The sequence below is a fragment of the Balaenoptera physalus genome (assembly GCF_965194825.1).
Source record: "Balaenoptera physalus genome assembly, chromosome: 20".
NCBI lineage: Eukaryota > Metazoa > Chordata > Mammalia > Artiodactyla > Balaenopteridae > Balaenoptera > Balaenoptera physalus.
In genome coordinates, this window is record NC_138901.1 from 47,727,511 (window position 1) to 47,754,898 (window position 27,388).

At 43.5% G+C, this 27,388-nt stretch overlaps 2 long non-coding RNA genes across 4 annotated transcripts in view; both read right to left on the bottom strand.

The window, feature by feature from the left end:
• LOC309650666 overlaps positions 1-27,388 on the bottom strand; it is an 81,964-nt gene that overhangs the window by 13,979 nt on the left and 40,597 nt on the right. The window lies entirely within an intron of this gene.
• LOC309650669 lies at positions 6,263-15,756 on the bottom strand. The gene is made up of 2 exons (XR_014257673.1): positions 12,658-15,756; positions 6,263-12,348 (listed from the first exon to the last, which is right to left on the bottom strand). It is a non-coding gene; the product is annotated as an uncharacterized lncRNA (long non-coding RNA).

A 27,388-nucleotide genomic window follows, 5' to 3' on the forward strand; every position in this document is an offset into this window, starting at 1 on the left:
AGAGGACACTAGAGAGATGTTTCTGAAATGTTGAAAGAAAGGAATTTTGACCCTAGAATTTTATATCAAGCTAAGCTATCTTTTAAGTGAAGGAATGAATTGAAGATGGTGTCAGGTGGTCTAGGAGACCCTCAGAAGATTTCCCACACAAAGACCTCATTTGAAGACATTGTTGGAGGGAGTTCTCCAGCAAGGAGAAAAATAAAGCCAGAGAATGTTTTGAAATATATGGCATGGAAATAAATTAGTCAAGTTCTTTGCTAGCTGAATAAATGATGACAAAAAAAAAAAAAAAGAAAAAGAATGTAATAAGCCATAACCCAATCTCCAGACAATACCAAGAGCAGAAATAAAAAAGACCAGAGCTAGTGAAAAGTACCTGGTACACGTCTCTTTGGGAGAAAACAAATAGTTCTTGATAAGATTAAGAAATTAAATGGAGGTGAGTATACATATTAATGTGTGAGAAGTAAACCCTAGAAGAATAAAAATAGAATGTACAACTTTTTCAAACAGAAGCTAGGAAATCTTTGCCTACTGCAAGATCACAAATCTTTTCTCCTATGGTTTCTTCTAGAAATGTTAGTGTTTTAGGTTTTACATTAGGTCTATGATACGTTTGAGTTAATTTTTGTATATGTTGTGAGATAGGAATCAAAATTCTTTTTTTTGCATATGGATATCTAAATTGTCCTAGAACCATTTCCTGAAAAGACTATCTTTTTCCCACTGAGTTGTCTTTTCACTTTTATTAAAAATCAGTTGTTCAGGGGCTTCCCTGGTGGCGCAGTGGTTGAGAATCTGCCTGCCAATGCAGGCGACGCGGGTTCGAGCCCTGGTCTGGGAGGATCCCACATGCCGCGGAGCAACTAAGCCCGTGAGCCACAATTACTGAGCCTGCGCGTCTGGAGCCTGTGCTCCGCAACGGGAGAGGCCGCGACAGTGAGAGGCCCGCGCACCGCGATGAAGAGTGGCCACCACTTGCCGCAACTGGAGAAAGCCCTCGCACAGAAACGAAGACCCAACACAGCCAAAAATAAATAAATAAATACATAAAAATTAAAAAAAAAAAAAAATCAGTTGTTCATGTATGTGCAGGTCTGTTTCTGGACTCCATTCTATTCCATTGATCTATTGGTCTCATATCAATGTTCTTGGCCTCCACATTAAGGGTATAGAAAAAGAAGAGCAAATTAAACCCAAAGTAATCAGAAAAGAAGGAAATAATAAAGACTAGAGTGAAAATCAGTAAACTAGAAAAAAGAAACACAATAGAAAAAAATCAATGAAACCAAAAGCTGGTTCTCTGAAAAGATCAATAAAATTGAAAAACCTTTAGCCACACTAATCAGCAAAAAAAGAGAAGACAGAAGTGAGAAAACAGGGATGAGAGAGCTGACATCCCTACAGATTCTATAGATATTAAGGAGATAATAAGGTAATTCAACTTTATGCCAATGAATTTGACAACTTAGATGAAATGGACAAATTTCTTTTTCTTTTTCTTTTTTTTTTTTTTTGGCCACACTGCACAGCTTCCAGGGAATCTCAGTTCTCCTACCAGGGACGGAACCCAGGCCACGGCGGTGAAAGCCAGGGATCCTAACAACTAGGTTACCAGGGAACTCCCTGGACAAATTTCTTGAAAGACACAAACCACCAAAGCTCACTCAAGAAGAAATAGATAACCTGAATAGCCCTATATCTGTTAAAGAAATAGAATCTGAAGTTAAAAATCATCCTACAGAGGGCTTCCCTGGCGGCGCAGTGGTTGAGAATCTGCCTGCCAATGCAGGGGACATGGGTTCGAGCCCTGGTCTGGGAGGATCCCACGTGCCACGGAGCAGCTGGGCCCGTGAGCCACAACTACTGAGCCTGCACGTCTGGGGCCTGTGCTCTGCAACAGGAGAGGCCGCGACAGTGAGAGGCCCGCGCACCGCGATGAAGAGTGGCCCCCGCTTGCCGCAACTAGAGAAAGCCCTCGCACAGAAGCGAAGACTCAACACAGCTAAAAATAAATAAATAAATAAGTAAATTTAAAAACAAAACAAAACAAAAAAACCCGATAACAATAAAGAGGCTTTGCGATCACAATTGGTTCTCTTCCATCTTGTCAATATGTAAATGGTTTACCACATTTAAAAAAAAAAAAAAAAAAATCATCCCACAGAGAAAACTTCAGGCCCAGGTAGCTTCACTGGTGAATTCTCACGTGTTTAAGGAAGATATAATACCAATTCTTGACAAACTCTTCCAGAAAAGTGAAAAGGAGTGAATACTCCCCAACCCATTCCATGAGGCCAGCATTACCCTGATGCTAAATTCAGACACTGCAAGAAAAACAACAACAACAACAAAAAAAACTACAGACTTTAATCCCTCGTGACAAATATCCCTCTTAATAAAATTTTAGCAACATGGTCATGGATAAGATGACAGCAATTCTAAGTTGTCAGTTCTCTCCCAAATTAATCTATAAATTTATGTAATTCCATTAAAAATGCCAGCAGGATTTTTTAAAGTAAAATGTTATTGAAGTGTAACATATATATATAGAAAACCACACCAATCACAAGTATATAACACAATGAATTTTTGCAAAGTGAGTAACTCTATATAACCATGACACAGATAAAAAACTAAAGCATTGCCACAACCTCAGGAACACCAGTGGTCCCCCCAACCCTGGCAACTAGAGGATAGCTTTGCCTGTTTTGAACTTTATATAAAAGGAGTGGGGATGGGGCATAAAAGGAAAACTATAATTGAACAAAATAAGAGCAATTCCTTGAAGAAGAAGATGATGGTGATGTGCCATGAATTAAGGGGTATGATTAACTCAACTCTCTCTACCTGAGGTCTCCAAAAACCTACAAAACAAGCTTCCAGAAAACTAAGACTCTGGTGAGCTTAATTTACCAAGTCCAGACATGTGCGAATTCCAGTGGTAGACACAATTCAGGGTAAAACTGCTTCCAGCCCCACCAGCTCCAACAGAACCAAGTCCCTGTTGGGACTAAAAATACCTTTGGCTAGGTGTTGGACTCCCAGTTCTTATAAGCTGGACTCTTCTCCTCACCTCTCAAGTTTCTTCATCTGCTAAATAGGTTTACTTGTCCCATCTAACTCACAAGGATTTGAGGAGGAAGCTCAAAATATGGTGAGGGGGCTTCCCTGGTGGTGCAGTGGTTGAGAGTCTGCCTGCCAATGCAGGGCACACGGGTTCGAGCCCTGGTCTGGGAAGATCCCACATGCCACGGAGCAACTAGGCCCGTGAGCCACAACTACTGAGCCTGCGCGTCTGGAGCCTGTGCTCCGCAACAAGAGAGGCCGCGATAGTGAGAGGCCCGCGCACCGCGATGAAGAGTGGCCCCCGCTCGCCGCAACTAGAGAAAGCCCTCGCACAGAAACGAAGACCCAACACAGCTAAAAATAAATAAATTAATTAATTTTTTAAAAAAATGGTGAGGTATATGAAAACAACTTGTAAAGTGTTATTAAAATAAAAGCCATCATAATGATTATTTTAAAGGAAAAATTTTCCGAGTGATTCCAGCCTAGATTTTTAAAAAAATCTTTATTATTTTTAACGTGAAATATTTAGTAAGATGTAAGAAGTATTTTGATCTGTGGGAAAAAGAGGAGCCCCAAATTGTACTCTTTAAATGCCATGGTTTGTGTATATTATTTATTTATGTGTTAAACTTGAGATTATGTGTAATAAACTATCTGTGGTGCAGAGCTATTGATTTTCCTGCATTAGCAGCTGAATTAAATGTGCATTATTCTGGGGTTGGTCACCATGGGGGAAGCTTAAAAAGTTTTGAGGGAGAGTAAGTGAAGCCCATTAAGGCTCTCGAGGCCCCATCTCCCGTTGATCCCTGTCACTTTACGGAAGTTTTACTGCAATTCGGTCGCATGTACATCCTTGTCTTAATGCTTCCTCTAATGGTGCCTAATAGCAGCTGTGGCTACATCACTTGCTTTGTAAAGAAACAGCTGCCCTCCCCAACCGTGTCTCAGATGTGTTCTAAAAAAGAGTGGTGCTTTTGAGTACATCCCGTGTAAAATACAAAATTCCTTGGTGAGCCTTCTTTTATTTCCTGTTTTTATTAGCTCATTCACTCATTTATTTAACCAACTAACATTTATTGAATATTGACATGGTTCTGGACATTTAGCCAGTTGTAGTCTTTATCCTCAAGTTTAATACTTATCTCTGTGATCAAGTGCCTGGAAATGAATTACTACCCCCTTGTTGTCCATGGAGAATATTAAGATTTTAGAAGAAGTAAAGAGGTGGAGCTCTGGATTGAATGAATACCCACCTCCATCACCTTCCAGCTGGGTGACCTTGGTCAAGTTATTTTTCAGAAACAACTGAGCTTTTCCTTGTAGTCCAGTAGATGATCAATTTATATAAATGTAATATATGTGTTTGAAGCAAATGATATTTAGTGTGTATAGGGTAAAAAGTTTGGGATAGAGTCATTAAATCAATGCAATAAATTATTTATTAGAATTTTCTATATTCTTATAGATTTTTTTCTTTATCTTTCATATTAAAAATATGACCAGAGTGCATTTAGGTCTTGTTTAAATTAATTTCACCTCGCACTCTTTGACCTTTTGAACTTCAGTTTCACTATTTTCAGCTCTTGAATGTTTACCCACCCCCTTGATTCTTTGAATGTTTCTCCTATTTTATCAGTTCTGTGCTCTTTTTTTGAGATTCCTATTATAGTTGCCTTTAGCCAGAATTCCAAAATCTTAAAATTCTCTGAAAACCAAAAATTTTCTCAGGAGCTGGCAACACTTATTTGGCAGTAAATCCTGACCAGGCATGATATGAGACTATTTATTGTCTTTATTTATTTCCCTCAGTGTTTTACTGCAGAAATGTAATATTTTTGATTGCAGAGTGCTGACCTAGACCCCATGAGGGATGTATGTATTATCTGTGGATACACTACGTCCCCTCTCTAAAACCCCCCAAATGCCGACTCCAGAAGCACATCTGACTCCAGGGGTTTTGAATAAAGAACTGTTAGCCTGTATGTCTACCTTGGATCTCCTGAATAAGCCCTCCACGTCACTTTTGGTTTTGTAATTTTCATATGTATCCTGAGTTCTAGGTGAATTTCTTAAGTTTGTCTTCTTCACTAAATTAATTTTTGGCAGCTCTGCCTCCAAGAAGTTTTTCATTTGGCATTTGTTGTTTCCTTCTCCGTGAAAATGTTTCCTGATCTCAGAGGGATCCCTCCTTATGACTTCTTGCTCTGTATTGGCCAATGTTCCCTTCAATTTGGCTGGATAAGGACATGAAGCAGAAGCTCTGTGAGCCAGGGCCCTTTCACATGCAAGAAACAGAAACCCATCTGGAAGTGGCTTGAGGGAAATGGGGACTTTATTGGAAAGACACTGGGGAAGCTGACAGAACGAAGGCAGAGTCTCAGAAACCAGGATGTCTCCAGGGACCTCAGAGAGGGAGTGAAACCGGGGTCTTCACGCTGCCAGCTCTCTCTCTCTCTCTCTCCCCTTCCTTAGCCTTACTGGCTTCATTTTCTCCTACTGCAGTTGGATTTTTTCCCTCTGGTTAGAAACATGAACACTAGTAACACCAAATTCATACCCTTTCAGCTCTGTAACCCAAGAGGCGATAAAATTCCTCTCTTCTGGCTTCACGAAATATATTGGGGATAGGCTTATTGGTCTAGCCTGGGTCTCATTCCCAGACCTGTTTCCATTGGATGAAGCCAATTGTCAAAAGAGGTGGGGGAGGGATGCTGAGCAGATTAAACAATAACATCCGCTTCATACATTTTCTAAAATGTTGCGTAAACTTACTTCAAATTGGAGAATTTCTCCTTATTCTCCAGGGTGGTCCTCTTCTTTGGATTTGCAGCATCTTTTCATAGATACAGTGATGTCTCCCCGTTTGTTTGTTTTGGGGGAAAGCCCTACTGGATGCAGGTACTGCCTGGTGCAGCTGTCTGCTTGGAGAGAAAGCCCTGCTGTGCAGGCTTTGGTCCTGCTGTGTTTGCCTGTTCTCACCCTCCACTGTCAGAATTAGCCTAGCACCAAGTCCAGAAGCATTTCAATGGCATCCTTTATAGTGTTGTGTCTGTTAGGGTTCTGTTTGTTACAAGTAACTCAAACCCCACTCAAACTGGCTTAAAAAAAAAAGAGGATTTATTGGGTCCCATAACTGGAAAAGTTCATCACTAGGGGTGGTTGGATATGATACAACCAGGGCTTCAGCTTTGGTTTTTGGGATTCTCCTGAGTTGGATTCGTCTTGCACTAGTAGCAGGATGGCTGCCACAATTCTGAGCCTCACCCGACCACATCCAGAGGAAGACAAATGGCCTCTTCTGGTAGGTATCTCTCAAGCAGGAGGATGTAACTTTTTCAGAAGCTTACAGCAAACTTCTCTTTACACCTTATTGGCTCCATCTGGTTACCAACCCCTTTGTGAACTTGTTCCCATGTCCAGAGAATCGGTGTGTGTTAATTGACTGGGTTCTTGAACCAATAAATGGCAGGGGGATAAAAGTCCTCGCAGGCCAAGCAGGCCAACTCTTGGTGCTGGGCATGAGGTCAGTTCTTTTTTTTTTTTTTAATTTATTTACTTATGGCTGTGTTGGGTCTTTGTTTCTGTGCGAAGGCTTTCTCTAGTTGTGGCAAGCGGGGGCCACTCTTCATCGCAGTGCGCGGGCCTCTCACTATCACGGCCTCTCTTGTTGCGGAGCACAGGCTCCAGACGCACAGGCTCAGTAGCTGTGGCTCACGGGCCCAGTTGCTCCGCGGCGTGTGGGATCTTCCCAGACCAGGGCTCGAACCCGTGTCCCCTACATTGGCAGGCAGATTCTCAACCACTGTGCCACCAGGGAAGCCCGAGGTCAGTTCTTCTGGAAGCACACAGCTATGTGAGGGAAGATGGGAACCTGAATAAAAGCTGGGGTGCTGCTGGGAAGGAGGGAATGGGGGCTGGGTAGGATACCCATAAATAGCACTCTACCTGGTTTCCACGTCTGAAGCAAGTTCTCACCATTTAAAACTCTGTTGGAAATTCCCCATGAGAATCTGGGAGGGGACAAATTCAGTGTTTATACTCACCTTCCTATTTTACCCCCAAGCCGTTAGAGACCACCCAACTCAAGCCCCTCACCTTACAAATAAGGACACTGAAACCCAAAGAGGAAAGTGGCTGCCCAAGGTCAACTGTGCCTACAGCTGGCTGTAAAGTCCTTTAAACTTTCCCAGCTCCTTTTCTGAGATGTGTGATGATCAATTTCATGTGTCAACTTGGTTAGGTCATGGTACCCAGATATTGGTCAAACATTCTAGATGTTTCTGTGAAGGTATTTTTAGGAAGAGATTAACATTTAAAGTAGTAGACTTCGAATAAAGCAGATGACCATGATGTGGGTGGGCCTCATCCAACCAGTTGAAGCCCTTGATAGAAAAAAGACCAACTCGGGCTTCCCTCGTGGCACACTGGTTAAGAATCCACCTGCCAATGCAGAGGACACGGGTTTGAGCACTGGTCCGGGAAGATCCCACGTGCCGCAGAGCAACAAAGCCCGTGCGCCACAACTACTGAGCCTGCGCTCTAGAGCCCGCGAGCCACAACTACTGAAGCCCGTGCACCTAGAGACCGTGCTCCACAACAAGAGAAGCCACCCTAATGAGAAGCCTGCGCTCCGCAACGAAGAGTAGCCCCCGCTCGCCACTACTAGAGAAAGCCCGCGCGCAGTAAGGATGACCCAACACAACCAAAACTAAATAAAAATAAAATTAATTAATTTTTTTAAAAAAAGAAAGAACAAAGACCAACTTCTCCAGAAGAAGAGGAAATTCTGCCAGCAGACCACATTGGGCTCAAGCTGCAATGCTTCCCTGGGTCTCCAGCCTCCCGCCTACCCTGCAGATTTTGAACTTACCAGCCTCCACAATCAAGTGCGCCAGTTCCTGAAAATACATCCCTCTCTCCATATACAGCATACCTTGTTTTATTGTACTTCACTTTATGGCGCCTCGCAGATATTGCCACTTTTTACAAATTGAAGGTTTGTAGCAACGCATTCCACAAGGAGTAATGAGTATGCTGCTCTGCAGCTGCGTGTAAGGAAACTGATTTCTTGAGATGGAATCTACTCCTGGTGAAGATGCTGTGAAGATTGTTGACATGACAACAAAGGATTTAGAATACTACGTAAAATTTGTAAGCAGCAGCAGGGTTTGAGAGGACTGACTCCAATTCTGAAAGAAGTTCTATGGTGGGTAAAATGCTATCAAATTGCATTTCATGTTACAGAGAAATCGTTCATGAAAGGAAGAGTCAATCCATAGAGCAAACTTCATTGTTGTCTTATTTTAAGAAATTGCTACAGCCACCAATATCAAGGCAAGACCCTCCACCAGCAAAAAGATTACAATTCGCTGGAATATATACATATACACATGTATATATGTTTATGTATACATATAAATGAATCACTTTGCTAGACACTTGAAACATTGTAAATCAACTATACTTCAATAAAAAAGCAGAACAAAACAAACAAAGGACTACGACTTGCTGAAGCCTCAGAGGATGGTTCGCATGTTTTAGCAATAAAGTATTTTTATTTAAAAAAAAATATTTATTTGTTTATTTGGCTGCGCCAGGTCTTAGTTGTGGCACGCAGGACCTTTAGTTGCAGCATGCATGCGGGCTCTAGTTGCCTGACCAGGGATTAAACCAGGGTCCCCCACATTGAGAGCACAGAGTCTTAACCACTGGACCACCAGGAAAGTCCCAATAAAGTATTTTTTAATAAGATTTTTTTAAATTAATTAATTATTTATTTATTTAAAAAAATTTTTTGGCTGCGTTGGGTCTTCGTTGCTGTGCGCTGGCTTTCTCTGGTTGCAGCGAGCGGTGGCTACTCTTCATGTGGTGCGCGGGCTTCTCATTGCAGTGGCTTCTCTTGTTGCAGAGCACGGGATCTAGGCGTATGAGCTTCAGTAGTTGCAGCGCATGGGCTCAGTAGTTGTGGCACACAGGCTTAGTTGCTCTGTGGCATGTGGGATCTTCCCCGGCCAGCGCTCAAACCCGTGTCCCCTGCATCGGCAGGTGGATTCTTGACCACTGTGCCACCAGGGAAGCCCCTAATAAAGTATTTTTAAGCTAAGGTCTCTACATCGCTTTTTTTAAGACATAATGCTATAGCACACTTAATAGACTACAGTACAGTGCAAACATAACTTTTATATGCACTGGGAAACCAAAAAATTCATGTGACTCACTTTATTGCAATATTCGCTTTATTTTGGTGGTCTAGAACAGAACTCTCAAAATCTCTGAGGTCTGCCTGTATATACACAACCTACTGGTTTTGTTTCTCTGGACTGATAGACCATCATTACTTCCCTAAAGACCCGACCAGCTCTTTATCCTAACCTTGGACGTAGACCTACATTTTAAGAAATAATTTTCTAAAAGAGCCATTGTTCAGCAATGGGTACAGGATTATTAAATAACTAGTTTCATGTCGGTGATAAGTTGGTGGAGTTTTCCCAACTGTACCAAGGATGTAACGGCAGGAAAGAGGCTCACCCTGGGAAAGGTCAGAGTCAGGTTAAACATCAACAAGGATCCTTTCCTCCCTGCTGTGTCACTTCCTGTTTGGCGCAATTTGTCCATGTGGTCAGAATCCGCTGTATGCCACCAGGCTCCCTGTGGTTGCCCCATGGGCTGCCCACATCCATTCCCACTAAACCGTATCCAAAATTTCCTTCTGGGGCACTTTCCCTCCCTGATTATGCATGGGCCATTGTGGTGCTACTCTCCTATGGGAACTCAAGGGGCCAGATCTGCCTCTCCTGGCTCAAGTTCAGCTGCAGCAAGAATGCATGGCTTCAGCTCAGTCAACCAGGTACTTTCTCCGAGGACTCTGAATCTTGAGCAAATGACATGATACTGGGCTTCCCTGGTGGCACAGTGGTTAAGAATCCGCCTGCCAATGCAGGGGACATGGGTTCGAGCCCTGGTCTGGGAAGATCCCACATGCCACGGAGCAACTAAGTCTGTGCACCACAACTACTGAGCCTGCGCTCTAGAGCCCGTGAGCCACAACTACTGAGCCCCCGTGCTGCAGCTAATGAAGCCCATGAGTCTAGAGCCCCGTGCTCTGCAACAAGAGAAGCCACCACAATGAGAAGCCCGCTCACCTCAACGAAGAGTAGCCCCCGCATCGCAGGTAGAGAAAGCCCGCGCGGAGCAACAGAGACCCAACAGAGCCAAAAAATAATAATAATAATAAAATAAAATAAATTTTAAAAAAAATGACATGATAGAAAGAAAGGTTGGCGCCATCCATTGCAGTCAAGGCGGAAGAGGCATCAATATTTTGAACAGGCTCCCCTGGTTATGAAACAATTTCTGGACTTTCTGTGAACACTGTCCAGCTTCTTGGCCCTCCAGAGGGCTCTTGGTTGCCAATATTTCCAAGTCTGACTCTCAGAGTCTCATGAATTCTGACAGCCCCTGTGAGCCTTTGCTTGAGCTATCCAGAATTGGCTTCTATAATGGACAACCACGACCTCTGACCAATACACATCCTATTTTTGGCTCTATTTCTAACTTAGTGGTAAGTCATTTCACTTCCACGAGCCTCAGTTTCCTCATGTGTAAAATTAGGAAATGGGACTAGATCTGTGTTCTATTGTTCAAATATTTTTCAGCCACAAAAAAAAAAAAAAAAAAAAAAAAAATTGTGCGTAAACAAAATCTTCCTGAGGGGAGCAGATAAATCACAAAACTGATCAATGCAGCACTGCTCTGGCTAAAGAATTTCAAAACTCCAGAATCCTGTCCCCTTAGCTCTTTCTCAGTAGCACCCCACTGTGACTTCTGCTCTAATATAATGGGAAAGGATTACACTTCTGGTCTTTCATTGCAACAAAAGACAGGCTGGGTTGACTTCATTAACTCAGGGAGGCATCATGCCTTCAGTTTCTCATTGACAAAGATTTGTTTCCTCTTGAAGAAATGTGCTAAGCACATGTTTATGAAATGTTTAAACACACACACTCACACACACACACACACACACACATACACAGTCAGTCAATTTAACTGCCAAGTTTTAAGAGCACTCTTTATTGTGGAGAAACACAACAAAATCACAAAAAGCAAACAGCAAAAAAGTATTAGAGTGGGGATGTCGTACTACTCTTTTGAAAGCCTTTGTGAACATAAGTCTTGTCCATTTTAGATGATTTTATTAGGTCTTTGAGGGATAGAATTGAAACTTCCTTCATGATAAATGCATAAATTAGTAGTTTTGTGGGTATAACAAAATGAGTATAACTTTCACCATTAAGATCTTCTGTATTTACAATGGAAAAAAGACAGTCTCCTCAGCAAGTGGTGCTGGGAAAGCTGGACTGCCATATGTAAATCAATGAAGTTAGAACACACCCTCATACCATACACAAAAATAAATGCAAAATGGCTTAAAGACTTAAAGACATGATACCATAAATCTCCTAGAAGAGAACACAGGCAAAACATTCTCTGACATAAATTGTACCAATGTTTTCTTAGGTCAGTCTCCTAAGGCAATAGAAATAAAAGCAAAAATAAACAAACGAGAACTGATCAAATGTACAAGCTTTTGTACAGCAAAGGAAATCATAAACAAAATGAAAAGGCAAACTACGGACTGGGAGAAAAATATTTGCAAATGATGTGATTGACAAGGGCTTAATTTCCAAAATATACAAACAGCTCATACAACTCAACAAGAAAAAAACAAACAACCCAATTCATTTCAATGTTGTTTATAATAGGAAAAGCCAGAAAACATAACTAACTAATCAATGATAGAAATTGGTAAAATGAGTCCCAGACCAAAGATAGAAATACTATAAAGTTATTAGAAATGTCTTATATGGGAAAACTATTAAGTGAAAATTAAGTTTAAAAGTAGTCTGTATAATGTGATCTCAAATATATAAAGTACATATTCATACATGTATAGAAAAATATCAAAACAGTGAAAAAAAAATAAGAAAAAAGAAAAAAATGGGCAGAATGGGAATTCCCTGGCAGTCCAGTGGTTAGGACTGCACACTTCCACTGCAGAAGACACAGGTTCAATCCTTGGTCAGGGAACTAAGATCCCACATGCCATGTGGTGCTGGAAAAAAAAAAAAAAGAAAAGAAAAATGGGCAGAAGACCTAACAGACATTTATCTAAAGAAAACATACAGATGGCCAACGGGCACATGAAAAAATGCTCAACATCACTAATTAATTATTAGAGAAATGCAAATCAAAACTGCAGTGAGGGCTTCCCTGGTGGCTCAGTGGTTGAGAGTCTGCCTGCCAATGCAGGGGACACGGGTTCGAGCCCTGGTCTGGGAGGATCCCACATGCCGCGGAGCAACTAGGCCCGTGAGCCACAACTACTGAGCCTGCGCGTCTGGAGCCTGTGCTCCGCAACAAGAGAGGCCGCAATAGTGAGAGGCCCGCGCACCGCGATGAAGAGTGGCCCCCGCTTGCCGCAACTAGAGAAAGCCCTTGCACAGAAACGAAGACCCAACACAGCCATAAATAAATAAGTAAAATTAAAAAAAAAAAAAAAAAACTGCAGTGAGGTACCACCTCACACTAGTCAGAAGGGCCATCGTTAAAAAGTCTACAATACTGGAGAGGGTGTGGAGAAAAGGGAACCCTTCTACACTGTTGGTGGGAATGTAAGTTGGTGCAGTCACTATGGAGAACAGTATGGAGGTTCCTCAAAAAGCTAAAAATAGAATGATCCAGCAGTCCCACTCCTGGGCATATATCCCAACAAAACTATAATTTGAAAAGATACGTGCACCCCAGTGTTCACAGCAGCACTATTTACAACAGCCAAGACATGGAAGCAACCTAAATGCCTACTGATAGATGAATGGATAAAGAAGATGTGGTACAGGGACTTCCCTGTGGGTCCAGTGGGTAAGACTCCGAGCTCCCAATGCAGGGGGCCCGGGTTCGATCCCTGGTCGGGGACCTAGAGCCCCTAAGTTGCATGCCACAACTAAGAGTCCACATGCCGCAACTAAGAAGTCTGCGTGCCACAACTAAGAGTCTGCAAGCTGCAGCTAAGACCCAGAGCAGCCTAACTAACTAACTAAATAAATACTTAAAAAAAAAAAGATGTGGTACATATATACAATGGAATACTACTCAGCCATAAAAAATAATGAAATAATGCCATTTACAGCAACATTGATGGACCTAGAGAATATCATACTAAATGAAGTCAGTCAGAAAAAGACAAATACCATATGAAATCACTTATATGTGGAATGTAAAATATGACACATGAGACTTCCTGGTGGTCCAGTGGGTAAGACTCTGCGCTCCCAATACAGGGGGCCCGGGTTCTATCCCTGTTCGGGAAACTAGATCCTGCATGCATGCCTCAACTAAGAGTTCACATGCTGCAACTAAGACCTGGTGCAGCCAAAATAAATAAATAAATAAATAAATATTTAAAATATGACACAAATGAACTTATCTATGAAACAGAAACAGACTCGCAGATATAGAGAACAGACTTGTGGTTGCCAGGGGTGGGGGAGGGATAGATTGGGAGTTTGGGATTAGCAGATGCAAACTATTATATATAGAATGGATAAACAATAAGATCCTACTGTATAGCGCAGGGAACTATATTCAATATCTTGTGATAAACCATAATGGAGGACTTCCCTGGTGGCACAGTGGTTAAGAATCCGCCTGCCAATGCAGGGGACAGGGGTTCGAGCCCTGGGCCGGGAAGATGCCACATGCCGTGGAGCAACTAAGCCTGTGCGCCACAACTACTGAGACTGTGCTCTAGAGCCCGCGAGCCACAACTACTGAGCCTGAGAGCCACACCTACTGAAGCCCACGTGCATAGAGCCCATGCTCTGCAACAAGAGAAGCCACCGCAATGAGAAGCCCATGTACTGCAACGAAGACCCAATGCAGCCAAAAATAAATAAATAAATAAATTTATAAAAAACAAAAAAAACAAAAACCATAATGTAAAAGAATATGAAAAAGAATGTATGTATGTGTATAACTGATTCACTTTGCTGTACAACAGAAATTAACACAACATTGTAAATCAACTATTCTTCAATAAATAAAATTTAAAAAATATTTGGTGTATTTAGGATCATGTGAGAAACTCAACACTATCCCTCCCCTTGGCCTGTTGTACCAGGTTGTGTACTAAGAATTTGCACACACAGTCTGGTTTACTCTCAAACAACTCTCTGGGGAGGTACCATTTCTGAGTCTTATTTTATAGCTGAGGACACTGAGGCTCAGAGAGGTTAAGTAATCTACCTAAGCTCACACAGCTAGTAAGTAGCCACTAACTGCATGGCTCCAAAGCTTTTATTCTTTCAAATATGATATTCTACTCATCTAGATAATGCTATGCATCTGGATCTTTTAAAATGTGGAATAAGTTGACTCTATATTTGTGGTCATTCAGCTTTCTAATCCAGATATGCCTCAAAGGGGAGACCTGGAACTCATGGCCGAAGAAGGACCAGAAACCTCTGGACACCTCTTTTGGGTCCCAAATGCCTTTGCAGGGACACTAGCAGAGTCATTTCTTAAAAAGAGCAATCCTTTTAACCCTGGGCAGTTTTCTTTCCCTATAGTCAGTTAAAATTTCCTCTGGGAAAGCAAACTAATTTTAATAAACCATAATCAAGAAGAGGAATTTGCAACTAAAAAGAGCTTTCTGTGAAAATGAATTCTCTGAATCCTTCTCTGTTACTCTACATATATCATCAAATAGTAACTGAAGATAATTGTGGGATTATAGGATATGGGACATGACATTCCTCAAACAATTATGACCTTCCTCAAACAATCGCAATTTAAAAAAATATTTATTTATCTATTTATTATTTTGGCTGCACCAGGTCTTAGTTGCAGCATGCAGGATCTCTGCTGTGGCATGCGGACTTCTTAGTTGTGGCATGCATGCGGGATCTAGTTCCCCGACCAGGAATCAAACCCAGGCACCCTGCACTGGGAGCGCAGAGTCTTACCCACTGGTCCACCAAGGAAGTCCCAACAATCCTAATTTTTAATTCTTGGTTATCAACCACTTTGTCTATGCCGGTTGTTCCCATTTCTAATAATGATGGTTCTCTGTAGATAATCTAAAGAGTATTCATCGCAATGGAGTTCACCACTATTTGCACATCAGTATTTTATCATTAAATGAGATAATAAATATCTAGGTGCTGGTCCTGCATATCCCACCATGTAACTGAATGACCTTGGATAAGTCACATAAACTCATTGCACCTTACCTTTTTTTTTTTTAATTAACTAATTAATTAATTTATTTATTTTTGGCTGCTTTGGGCCTTCATTGTTGCACGTAGGCTTTCTCTAGTTATGGCAAGCGGGGGCTACTCTTCATTGTGGTGTGCGGGCTTCTCATTGCGGTGGCTTCTCTTGTTGCGGAGCATGGGCTCTAGGTGCATGGGCTTCAGTAGTTGTGATGCACGGGCTCAGTAGTTGCGGCTCGCAGGCTCTAGAGCTCAGGCTCAGTAGCTGTAGCACACGGGCTTAGTTGTTCCGTGGCATGTAGGATCTTCCCGGACCAGGGCTCAAACCCGTGTCCCCTGCATTGGCAGATGGATTCTTAACCACTGCACCAACATGGAAGTCCCTCCTTACTTTCTTTATCTCAAAAAATGAGGGGGCTTCCCTGGTAGCGCAGTGGTTGAGAATCTGCCTGCCAATGCAGGGGACACGGGTTCGAGCCCTGGTCTGGGAAGATCCCACATGCCGCGGAGCAACTAGGCCCGTGAGCCCCAACTACTGAGCCTGCGCGTCTGGAGCCTGTGCTCCCAAAACAAGAGAGGCCGCGATAGCGACAGGCCCGCGCACCGCGATGAAGAATGGCCCCCGCTTGCCGCAACTAGAGAAAGCCCTCGCACAGAAACGAAGACCCAACACAGCCAAAAAATATAAATAAATAAATTCCCTCCGAAATACCTGGTGGTTTCTGTTTAAAAAAAAAAAAAAAAAAATGAGGGATTTAGATGAAACACTTTATACTTCAACTCTTTAATTCTAATTTTGCTGGTTGCTTTAAAGGACCTGAGAGCCATGCAATCCCAAATGTGTCCAGGAGAGGTCAGAAGAAGTCACTAAAAGCTCTGAGGTCTACATTAATCCCAGTTACCAGTGTAAATAGTTTTACGGAGTCCCTATTCTCTGTTATTTACCTGATTTTTAAGGTTGGGCCAGACATAAAGGCAGGTATTTTTCTTAAAGGATTAAAGCAGAGATGCATTGTCTGCTTTGGGCCTCTTTATCAAATGTAAAACCATTTCCCAAAGGGTGAGCAAAGGTAAATTGCCTGACAGAGGTGATACAAAGGTATACTTAGAGTTAATATAAATAGTAAGCTTGCTACAGAAAATTCCATTCATCAAAAATCTTTCTTTATAACAAAGGATTCCTAACCCTACTTAATGACCTATTTACTTTGAAAAATATTTACCTCAGCACAACTCTTCCATTTATTTTTTGTTTTTTTGTGTTTTTTTTGGCCACGGAGTTTGTGGGATATTAGTTCCCCCACCAGGGATCCAACCCACGACCTCAGCAGTGAAAGCGCTGCGTCCTAACTACTGGACCACCAGGGAATTCCCCAAAATTCTTTCTTTTTTTCCCCAGCTTTATTGAGATATAATTGGCAGATAACATTGTGTAAGTTTAAGATGTACCACTTAATGAACTGATATATGTATATTGTGAGAAATGATTACCACAATAAGATTAGTTAATGCAGCCATCACCTCTCATAGTTAAAATCTGAAAAATTCTCACAGTGGGGTTGGACCCCATCAGAAAAATTATTTGGGAAATACACCATTACAGAGATGGAGACTTCTAATAAATATTTAAATATGATAAGCATTGCTTTTTTAGGCAGAAACTGGAGGACTGGTTTAAATGTGAATTGAGGTGAAGGAGTTGGGAATTAAAGAAAGCCCTGCGGCCAGGTCAAACCCATCCCAGCTGTTTAAAGAAAATGCCTATACTTAGGCAGAATTAGGTGGTTAAAGATTTGAGCTCTGGGTAAAACAGATCTACGTTTGAACCTTGTTAAAGTTACTTAACCTCCCTAGAGATAAACTCCTCAGTAGACTTATCTATAAAGTGAAGATAGTGATAAAGCCTCCTAAGATTGTTCCGAGGATTAAATGAGATAATACATGTTAAGAATTTAGCAAAGCATCTGCCACCTACCACGTGATCACTAGGAGAGAGCTATTGCCATCATATGTTATTGGTGAGGAGTTACTGTTTTTAGTAAAAAACAAACAAGGAAGAAAATCACATGCCTTTTTCTTTTCTTGGTTTTTTTTTTTTTTAATGTTTTTCATTTTTCTTTTTCTTTTTTTTAACCATGCCTTTTTCTAAACCTTTTATCTTGACTATCCCAGACCAGGTTCAATGTCTGCTGTGTGATGCAGCCATCACAGCTGACAGACCCTGACCTGGTCACCTGGCCCGTCGACTGGCACCACCACCCCCGTCTTGGGCACCTCTGAAGTGCAGCAGAGGCAACTGGATGCCCAATGCCCATCACACCTCCTGCCAGCCCATCAGCAACAGTCGGAGACCTTCTCCCTATGGACAGGGACATTTCCCCCTCCCAAGCCTCACCTGCAAGGGCGACGTTTGCAATGGGCCTCCAGCTCCCGGCTCAGCGGCAAGCTCTTCCTCCCGATTCTCCACCTTTGGCCTCTGGGCCTTTATTTTTTATCTAATGCAGCACTTAGTTTTTCCTTAATGCAGCACTCAGTTTGCTGATTGTCATTACTATTTTTCTCCTGCTATGCCAGGCTTTTCCAGGGTGAGGCCTGTGCCCGTCTCTCCCACCGTCATAGACCCGTGGGCCAGCCACGGAGGATGCACTGCGTTACGAGGAGAGCCAAGAGCAGGGGCCCAAGAAGAGCAGGGAGCCCGGGGTATGTCCCGAGGAGAGAGAAGCTGTGTCGTGCCGTGCTTCTAGGGTGAAGTGTACAAACAGTGCAGTGAGCAGGGCCAGGGCAGGGTGTGGGTTCCTGAGAAGTTGAGAGGGGGTGAGCAGGGGGCGTGATTACACAGAACCCTCCAGACCAGATATGGTGTGGGTGTGCAACGCCTGGCAGAGACAGGGGTCAAACAGGGATGGGCAGAGACAGAACCTGCTACAATCTGCCCACATTCCAGAGACCATTCCAAGGACCAGTAGCCGAGGGACCTCCCAGTGACTCAGGTTCAAAACTGAAGATTAAAAGCAAGACAGTTGCTTCCTTACGTTGACCGTAGCTCAGAACTCCTTGGAAAGGGTTTTAAATCTTAGGGTTTCTGTTTGCTCAAAATGAAAAGAAAGTGGGAGGAAGTACTGATTCAAAGAGAAATGTTCTGCTTCCGTCTGAAGATAACTGAATCCTGACCCTGACTCTGGCAACTGTCTTGCTGAGACCCAGCCAAGCTCTATGCTGCTCTGGCCTTGCTTTTGGTGCCTGTACCAGAGCTCCGGAGTAACGATGGCAAGCCCCCGCCTTGAGGAATGGGGGAAGCAGTGAGAGTAATTTGTGATTGCTGGTATGTGATGCCCACGTACCTCAAACACAGCATGGGAGACACGCAGTTGTCATGTGATTTAAAATGTTTTTATAAAACTAAGAAAAGATACTTCACACCCAGTAGGATGTGAACTATCCAAAAAATCCCAGAAAATAACAAGTGTTGGTGAGGATGTGGAGAAATTGGACCCCTTGTGCACTTTTGGTGGAACTGTAAAAGGGTGCAGATGTTGCAGAAAACAGTAGGGAGGTTCCTCAAAAAATTAAAAATAGAACTACCATATGATCTGGCAATTCCTCTTGGGGGTATATACTTGAAGGAATTGAAAACAGGGTCTTGAAGAGATATTTGTACACCCACGTTCACAGCAGCATGCTTCACAATAGCCAAAGTGTGCTCATCTACGGATGAATAGATAAACAAAATGTGGTATAGACATACAATGGAATATTATTCAGCCCTGAAAAGGAGGGAAATTCTGACACATGCTACAACGTGGATGAAATTGGAGGACATTATGCTAAGTGAAATAAGCCAGGGACTTCCTTGGTGGTCCAGTGGTTAAGACACTGTGCTTCCATTGCTGGGCGGCACGGGTTCCATCCCTGGTCAGGGAACTAAGATCCCACATGCCTTGTGGCTTGGCCAAAAAAAAAAAAAAGTGTAATAAGCCAGTCATGAAAGGACAAATACCATATAATTCCATTTATATGAGATACTTAGGGTAGTTAAATTCATAGAGATCGAAAGTAGAATGGTAGTAGCCAGGGGCTGGGAGGAGGGGGGTATATAGAGTTACAGTTTAATGGATGGAGAGTTTCAGTTTTACAAGATGACAGTAGTTGTGGGGGTGGATGGTGGTGATGGCTGCCCAACACATGAATATACTCCTGAACTGCAAATTTAAAAGTGGTTAAGATGGTCAATTTTATGTTATGTATATTTTTCTACAATTAAAAAAAAATTGGATAACTAATAAGAACATGCTGGGACTTCCCTGGTGGTGCAGTGGTTGAGAATCCGCCTGCCAATGCAGAGAACACGGGTTCGAGCCCTGGTCCGGGAAGATCCCACATGCCACGGAGCAATTAAGCCCGCGCGCCGCAACTACTAAGCCTGCACTCTAGAGCCCGCGAGCCACAACTACTGAGCCTGTGCTCTAGAGCCCGCGAGCCACAACTACTGAGGCCGTGTGCCACAACTACTGAACCCCACATGCCTAGAGCCCGTGCTCCACAACAAGAGAAGCCACTGCAATGAGAAGCCCACGCACTGCAATGAAGAGTAGCCCCCACTCGCCACAACCAGAGAAAGCCTGCCCGCAGCAATGAAGACCCAACGCAGCCAAAAATAAAATTAAATCTTTAAAAAAAGACACATTGAAGTAAATGAAAATAAAACATACCAAAAATTTTTTTAAAAAAAGAACCTGCTGTATAAAATAAATAAATAAAATAAAATTCAAATTAAAAAAATTGGCAAAAAGAAAAAAATTTAGCATATGTTGTTGGAAAAATCTCTTTGGGAAAATGTTAAAGCAAATAATGAACATGTACACATTGTACTTATAATAAAAGTATGTGGAATGAAACTGAGCAGGACCCTGTGGGGCCTTCCTGGGGACAGACCTTCCCCCCTCCCCTTGTCCCGCGCCTCTTGCTGATGGAAAAGATTTAGCCTCCTAGGCCTTCTCCAAGTTCTAAAGAGCAAATTTAATCAGAGAAGTCAGAACATGCAGAATCAAAGGAAAACAGTCAAGCAAGACAAAATAATAATAGTTTAGCCATAAAAACAAAGTCAACGACCTTTGCTTCCTCCTCAAAGGCTATAGATAATAATCTGAGCTATGTCCTTGAGTTGTCTTAAAGATACTGAACCCCCCATCAAGTGGAGGAAGTTAACTGTATGCTGGCCACCAGAATGTAGACCCCAGACCAGAAGGCTGACAATTGAGATTCCTGTTACCTCACCATCAACCAATCAGAGAACTGTCCACGAGCTGATCACGCATCCTGTGACACATTCTGTCACACTGTCTTTAAAACCCCTTCCCTGAAAGCCACTGGGGAGTTCGGGTCTTTTGAACCTCGTTCTCTTTGCTTGGCGCCATGCAATAAACACTGTACTTTTCTTCACCACAACCCAGTGTCAGTGCATTGGCTTTGCTGCGCTTCGGGCAAGCAGACCCAAGTATGATTCAGTAACAGGAACACCATAAGGGCAATAACACTGTTCCTTCCATTTTATAGACAAGGAGAATGAGCCGTAGAGAGAATCAGGCAATTTGCCTAAATGTAGACAGCTACTAAATAGCAGGTCCCAGGCATGCATGACTGCAAAGCTGGTGCTCTTAAACTCCTTCTGGGCTTCTTCTCTTACAAGGAATTCCCTGCTTTGCTCATCCTGTTTCAGCAGCACTGGCAATCTTGGGGGTCCCCCCGCAGTCGGGCCTCAGGACATTTGCAGGTGCTGCTCTCTCCACCTGGAATGCGATTCCCCCAGATATCTATCTACATGGCTCCTTCCTCCATCACTCCTTCAGGTCTCTGCCCACCTGTCACCTTATTACAGAGGAGACCTTCCCCCAACACAGTAAACTAGTATACCTCCTCTCCCCCTCCCTTTCCCCCTCTCTTTCTTGCTGCTCTTTATCCCTTACTGGTTTGATTGTTCTTCGCCTGTCTCCCCACTGGGACAGAAGTCCATAAGGTCAGAGGTTTTCTTTTGCCCATGGCTGTATCTTCTGCCTCAATGAATGAGTGAATGAATGGGTGGCTACTGCGATTAGCGTGGCTGATGGGAGGAGCAGAGCCGTAGGGCTCTAGATGCCAAGATTTGAGGGAAAGCCACCTCCAAGCCCACTGATTTAACTGTACAGCAGGGCCCAGTTCCAGAAGCAGTTCAACAGCCAGTAATGACACCCGCCTCCCTCCCTCTTCTCCATTCCACTCTTTATCAGAAGACTGACTCACTCTTCCCCCCACCCCACCCTCAGTAATCACTTTCCCCTTTGGACCTTTTCTGCTCATTGTCTGGATCACAAAGTACTAAAAGTTAGTCTAACTGGGGATGGAAGTGAAGTTTCTGGGGTTGGGTGCGGGGTGAAGGTGGGAGAAGAAAAGTCTGTAAACACCACCTGTTTTATCCCTGAACTCCCCATGTGATCCCTCTGGGGGAAGAGAAAACTTCCTTTTGGCTGGTCAACTAGAGCTGACTTTTCAAGACTGGCTCAGACCTCCTTGCCTGCACCCCACCCCCTGCCCCTATTCTATTCCAGGTTAATGCCCCTCTTTGATGGCCCCAGTGTTGTGTTGTCACAGCTCTTTGCTTACTTATTTTTTATTTTTTTGGCTGCGTTGGGCTTTCTCTTGTTGCAGAGCACGGGCTCTAGGCACGCAGGCTTCAGTAGTTGCAGCACACAGGCTCAGTAGTTGCAACAGCTGGGATTAGTTGCTCTGCGGCATGTGGAATCTTCCTGGACCAGGGATAGAACCCCTGTCCCCTGCATTGGCAGGCAGATTCTTAACCACTGCGCCACCAGGGAAGTCTCTTTTGCTTATTTATTTATCACACCTTTATTGTCTCCTCTGCTCCAAACTGAAGGGCTTGCCTTTCTTCCTGGGGCCTCAGGGCCATCACAGCCTCTTGTAGATGGCAAGTTCTCAAAGGATTGTTTGTTGATGAAATAAAAGGTGAGATGGGAAGGTGACCGACCTCACATTTTGAGGGCCAGCACTACACATTATAAATTGGCGCTGTGGTTTTCTCCTATGTCTTCTCTAGCTACCAATACCAGTGCCAGCCCAGAGTCCCAGAGGTCACTGAGATTTATTTGGGATATATATCTAACTCAAGACAAATGGTGCTTTACCTGCAAAACTAGTGTTGCTGATAGCAGGTTAATTCCGAATTAGCCCAGGGGGTAAAGCACCAGCATCTGGGTCCTCTCCCTCCTTCCTTCCCTCCAGCCCAGTGGTTATTGTTGAACCATCTTCCCCAGGCTAACTCCGCAGTGGGGGAGGTGAGGAGTTAGAGTTTAAAGAGGGAGGGGTGGTGGGGAAGCCCTGAGGGTGGGTGAGCCCCACTGGAAACCCCAGCCAGAGACTGATGACTTATCTTTCTGCCAGTTCCCTCTGGCTCCCTGGGAAGGAGGGCCCCTGGCTGGGACGGTTCAGGAATGGTCTCAGTCACATTCAGAAAGAACTTGGATAACTCTCTGTTGCTGTTTTCCAGGTTTTGTTTTCACCCCACCTGCAGAACTGGTCCACCTTCATTCCTGGCCCCGCCAAACTGACAGGAGAGCAGTGACTCAGTGACCATCCCCTCATCAAGCAGCTCCCTCACCAGACGGACTGCCATTCTGATGCCTTGTGTGTGTGTAGGGCGGGGAGGTGGGGGGTGTGGGGGGTTGGCGATGGGGGGTTGCTGTGGGTGGCTTTAGGCAGCACCTACACTTTGAAACCCCTGGTCGAGACTGGAGCCAGCTTTCCCAAACTTGCCGGGCATCCCCTGGAGGTTCTGATTAGGTAGATCTGGGGATGCCCTGAAATCTACATTGGAAGCCCTCAGATGATTTCATAACCAATGAAAATCAAACTCATTAGCATCTGGCCCCTTCCTACCTGCTGGGCCTAATTTCCTGAGCCTGGCCCTGTGCTATCTGTGGTTAGCTCTGCCTACGACACCCTCAGCATCCATGTGGGGAGCTCTCCATCCATCGAGTCAACCGAGGCCGGGTTTCCAGCCTCAGAAGTCTTTTTCTATCACCCTCATCACCTTTGCAGAGTTAGGTGTGTTCTCTTCTGCTCCCACAGCTCTGTGTGTGTTTCCCACTTGGAGCCTATGGCGGACACTCTGTAGGTTGGACCCAAAGCCCTTCCAACTTTCTCTTTCCTTGGTTTACTCCTTCATTGAAAACACACCTTCTCACCTCCCTTGCACTTGGAAGCTACAAGACAGCTCTGGCCAGTGTTGAATAAGCATAAGTCCACTAGGGTTTCTGGAAAGCTTCAGCTTTCATGGTCCCAGGACTGCACCTTTTCTTCTTCCGACGTGGCTGCAGTGGCTGGATCTGTCATCTTGGCACTTGGAGTGAAAGGCCAAGGGAATCAGAGCCTTCCACCCTTGCACTCTGGGGCCGCTGGGCCACCAGCAACACCCCACTTCCAGACTGCTTATCGGGGTGGGGCGTGGTCAACCCTTATTTATGAATAAACCAACTTTTATTGATGAATAAAGTAATAGTTGGCCTTTCTTTGGTTCTAAGTAGAATTGCTACCAAGGCTGTAGCCCCAGAGTCCTACCCCTGCTGTGTCCTCAAATGGAAACCAACAGCTCTTATCTAAGTTTCAGGAGGAAGCTGCAAAGATTAAAAAACAAGAACCAGTTATAACCATCTAGGTCCAAGGTGGCACAAGATTTGACTTCCAGTAGACCTTGAGCCTCATTATAAGCTCATTGTAATACATTAACTAAATGACACACCCACCAGTGCCATGACAGTTGACAATTGCCATGACAACAATCAGAAAAGCCCAAAGCATAGAGAGGTATTTGAATTAAACTTCCCTAGGGGAAAGAACTCTTTCTTTTTTTTGTAGATGAAATTCACAAAACATAAAATTAAACATTTAAAAATGAACAATTCAGTGGCATTTAGTACATTTGCAATGTTGTGCCACCTCTATGTAGTTCTGGAACATTTTCATCATCCCCAAAGAAAATCCCATGTCCATTAAGAGGTTGTTCCTCATTCTATTCACCCCAGCTCCTGAAAGCAACCAATCTGTGTTCTGTCTCTATGGATCTACTTCTTCTGGGTATATCATATAAATGGAATTATACAGTAAAAAAAAAAAAAAAAAAGAAAAGCCCAAACAAGGACTGAAGGGAGTGTTGCATCAATTCCAGGTCCAAACCACACCACTGTCCTCGGATGTCATGAATAATCCTCCCACTCTTTCCAATTCCCTCCCTTTTACCTCAACCCTCCTATATATTTGGTGTCTCTGCCTGAATTGGGTTGGGAAGTTTTGATTTGCAAACAAGGCTCCCTCTTCTCCGTTCTTTGACCATTGAATAAAGCTTGTGCTGTTCCAATAAAGCTTGTGCTGTTCCAGTCTCAGCACGGGTTTTGTTATTGGCTGCGTGAATCCACTTGGAAAGAGAACCTCCCTGGTGGAGACAAGGAGTCTTGCCCCAGGCTAGGACCCCGGGGCAGGTCCAGTCAACCAATTTGGTAACAGAATGAGTTCACTAAGTGATACACAGCGAAGGTGCCTGCTTTCCCTGGGACAGCCTCAGTTCATACCTGTTTTCAGGATGAAATTACTAAATTGCACCCCTTTCACACTCGAAAGTGTTCTGGCTTGAATTGTAAATTACCCTTTGCATTTTTCTTTTTGCATTAGATGTATTTCATTCCAACTTTTATTAAACTAAATGCAAAACTTCGTAAGTATTAATTAATCTACCCAGACTCCCTCAAATGAAAATAAGGGCCATGGTCATGGTGTTGCAGCTAAAGCCTGGGAAAATGATATGCAACTTATAGCTCAGGAAATGTTGGCCATTACTGGTGAGACCCATGTTAGCCCCAGAGAAAACAGGTAAAATCCTTAACATATAAAAAAATCTTGGCTTGAACTTGATATACAAATGTTTTCTTCTCTGTTCTCACTTTAATATCAGAGTTCAACAGTAAAACTTCCTGTTTTAAATTATCCCATTTATCTCATATCCTCTTGTATTTTGCTAGACTGACCTCACAGAGGGCAGGGATATTTGCTTGTCAGGTTTCATGCTGCCATAGACTCAGTGCTCAGAGAACATTTGTACGAAGAACTGGATCCCTCCGACAATGTCTCAGAATCTGAGCTTCTAAGATTACACAGGTGGTCTTTAACTTATTTCAAGGCATTTAGGATCAGAAAAAGGTTTTCATGTTAAACATGTCTGCAGAAGCCCAAGTGCTCCTCAGAAATACTTGGATTTGTAACTGAATTGGATTCCTAAGTTTTCCCCATCACTAAAAATCTGATTCCATGAAATCCCCCGTGAACATCACCCCAGATATCATCTAGGACAGTAACACTGACCTTTTAAAGACCCTCTGCCTCTAAATAGCAGAGACACTGACAGTCCCGCAAAAAGTAGTATAACCTGATGTTCTGGTGAGGGTCCCATGATCACACCATTAGTCTGAGGGTCCTAGGAGATGAGAATCCAGCTGTCTTACCAACAAGCCATGGGAACTGCTCATAATCTGAGTTGCTGATTTATACAGTTGATCAGTATCACTCACTAATCTAAAATCCTTTCAGTGGCTTCTCACTGTGTCTGGGATAAAGTCCAGGGATTCAAGTTTCCAGGATGCTTCAGGAGCCTTAAATGACCTATCCCATCCTTTCAGGCTGATGTCCACCAATTCCACCTTCCTTGCATTTTCTCACAAGCTCCACACCTTATTAATTGTCCCTCTACTTGGAATGCCTTCCCTCACCTGACTAGCTCCTACTCATCCGTCAGAAGCCACCTCCTCTGGGAGGCCTTTCCAGGTTGAAGAGAGGTGAGCGACAACCCCTAACCAGACAGAGAAATCAGAATGCCCCCAAATGGGGGGTTGAACAAATACACTATTGTGTAAAATGAAATAAAAATGGAAATGTGAGTTTTCTTATTTCTCTATTAAGCAGTTTAAAAATACTGTAACTACATTATGTTCATGGTCAAATACTCAAGAGTGTACAGTGAAGACTTAATCTCTCACTTCCTCCTGGCTCCAGTCTTCCCTGAGGCCCCCACTGCTGTCAGTTTCTTGGGTGGTCTTCCAGAGATGTTCCACATATACATAGGTATATAAAAGTCGAAGTGAGAGAGGTAAGAGGGGACATGAAATCCATTTAAGACATGGTTCCTGCTCCTGAGAAACTCACAGCCTTCTTGGGACGGTAAGTCAGTCCCAACCCATTAGCTGGCAGCATGGAGCAGTATGTGGGAACCTGTATGGTCCTCACTCAAGGCCATTCAGAGCCAGGATTCAAGCCCCAAGCCCGGGCTGATTTCATAAACCATCACCATCCGTAAGTAAAGACAATGCCACCCATAAGTAGAATGAAGACACGCTTCCCAGACCCAGTCCCTATAAATAGCTTGAATACACATATTTTAATCCTTGTTTTGTAGAGTTCCAGCTCTTGGGCTTTTAAAGCTGGGATACAGCTGAGTCTGGGGTTGGAAACCAGGACTGGCACGGGGCAATAAAATTAACCATGCGTCAAGATTTTTGCTTGAACTATAATTACAAGTTATTACAGGAAAAACAAAAATACTCTATTAAGTGGAGCCACTGTGATGAAACTTAGGCTCCAAGAACAGGAACCATGTGGAAATGTGGCATCTTTTGACCTGCATCTTCACTTAGACCATCTGATAAATGAGGAAACCCATGGAAGGAAAATGACTTGCCTAAGGTCACCGGGTTAGTTTTGACAAAATGATGACTAAAGCATGTGGCTCCAACTCTGGGTTGAGTGCAGTTTCCACAGCACGGCCTCCCCCAACACAAAAGAACAATGTGAGTACGTTGATATCCTTCCCTGACACGCAGTCTGGGTCCCTTCTCTTACTTCAAGGGGGAACTGATGAGAAAGTCAGGCTTGGAAGGTCAGGTCAGGGACTCAACTACTACCGACTGTCATGGTTCCCAGCTGGAATCGATAGAAATGGAATGACTGAA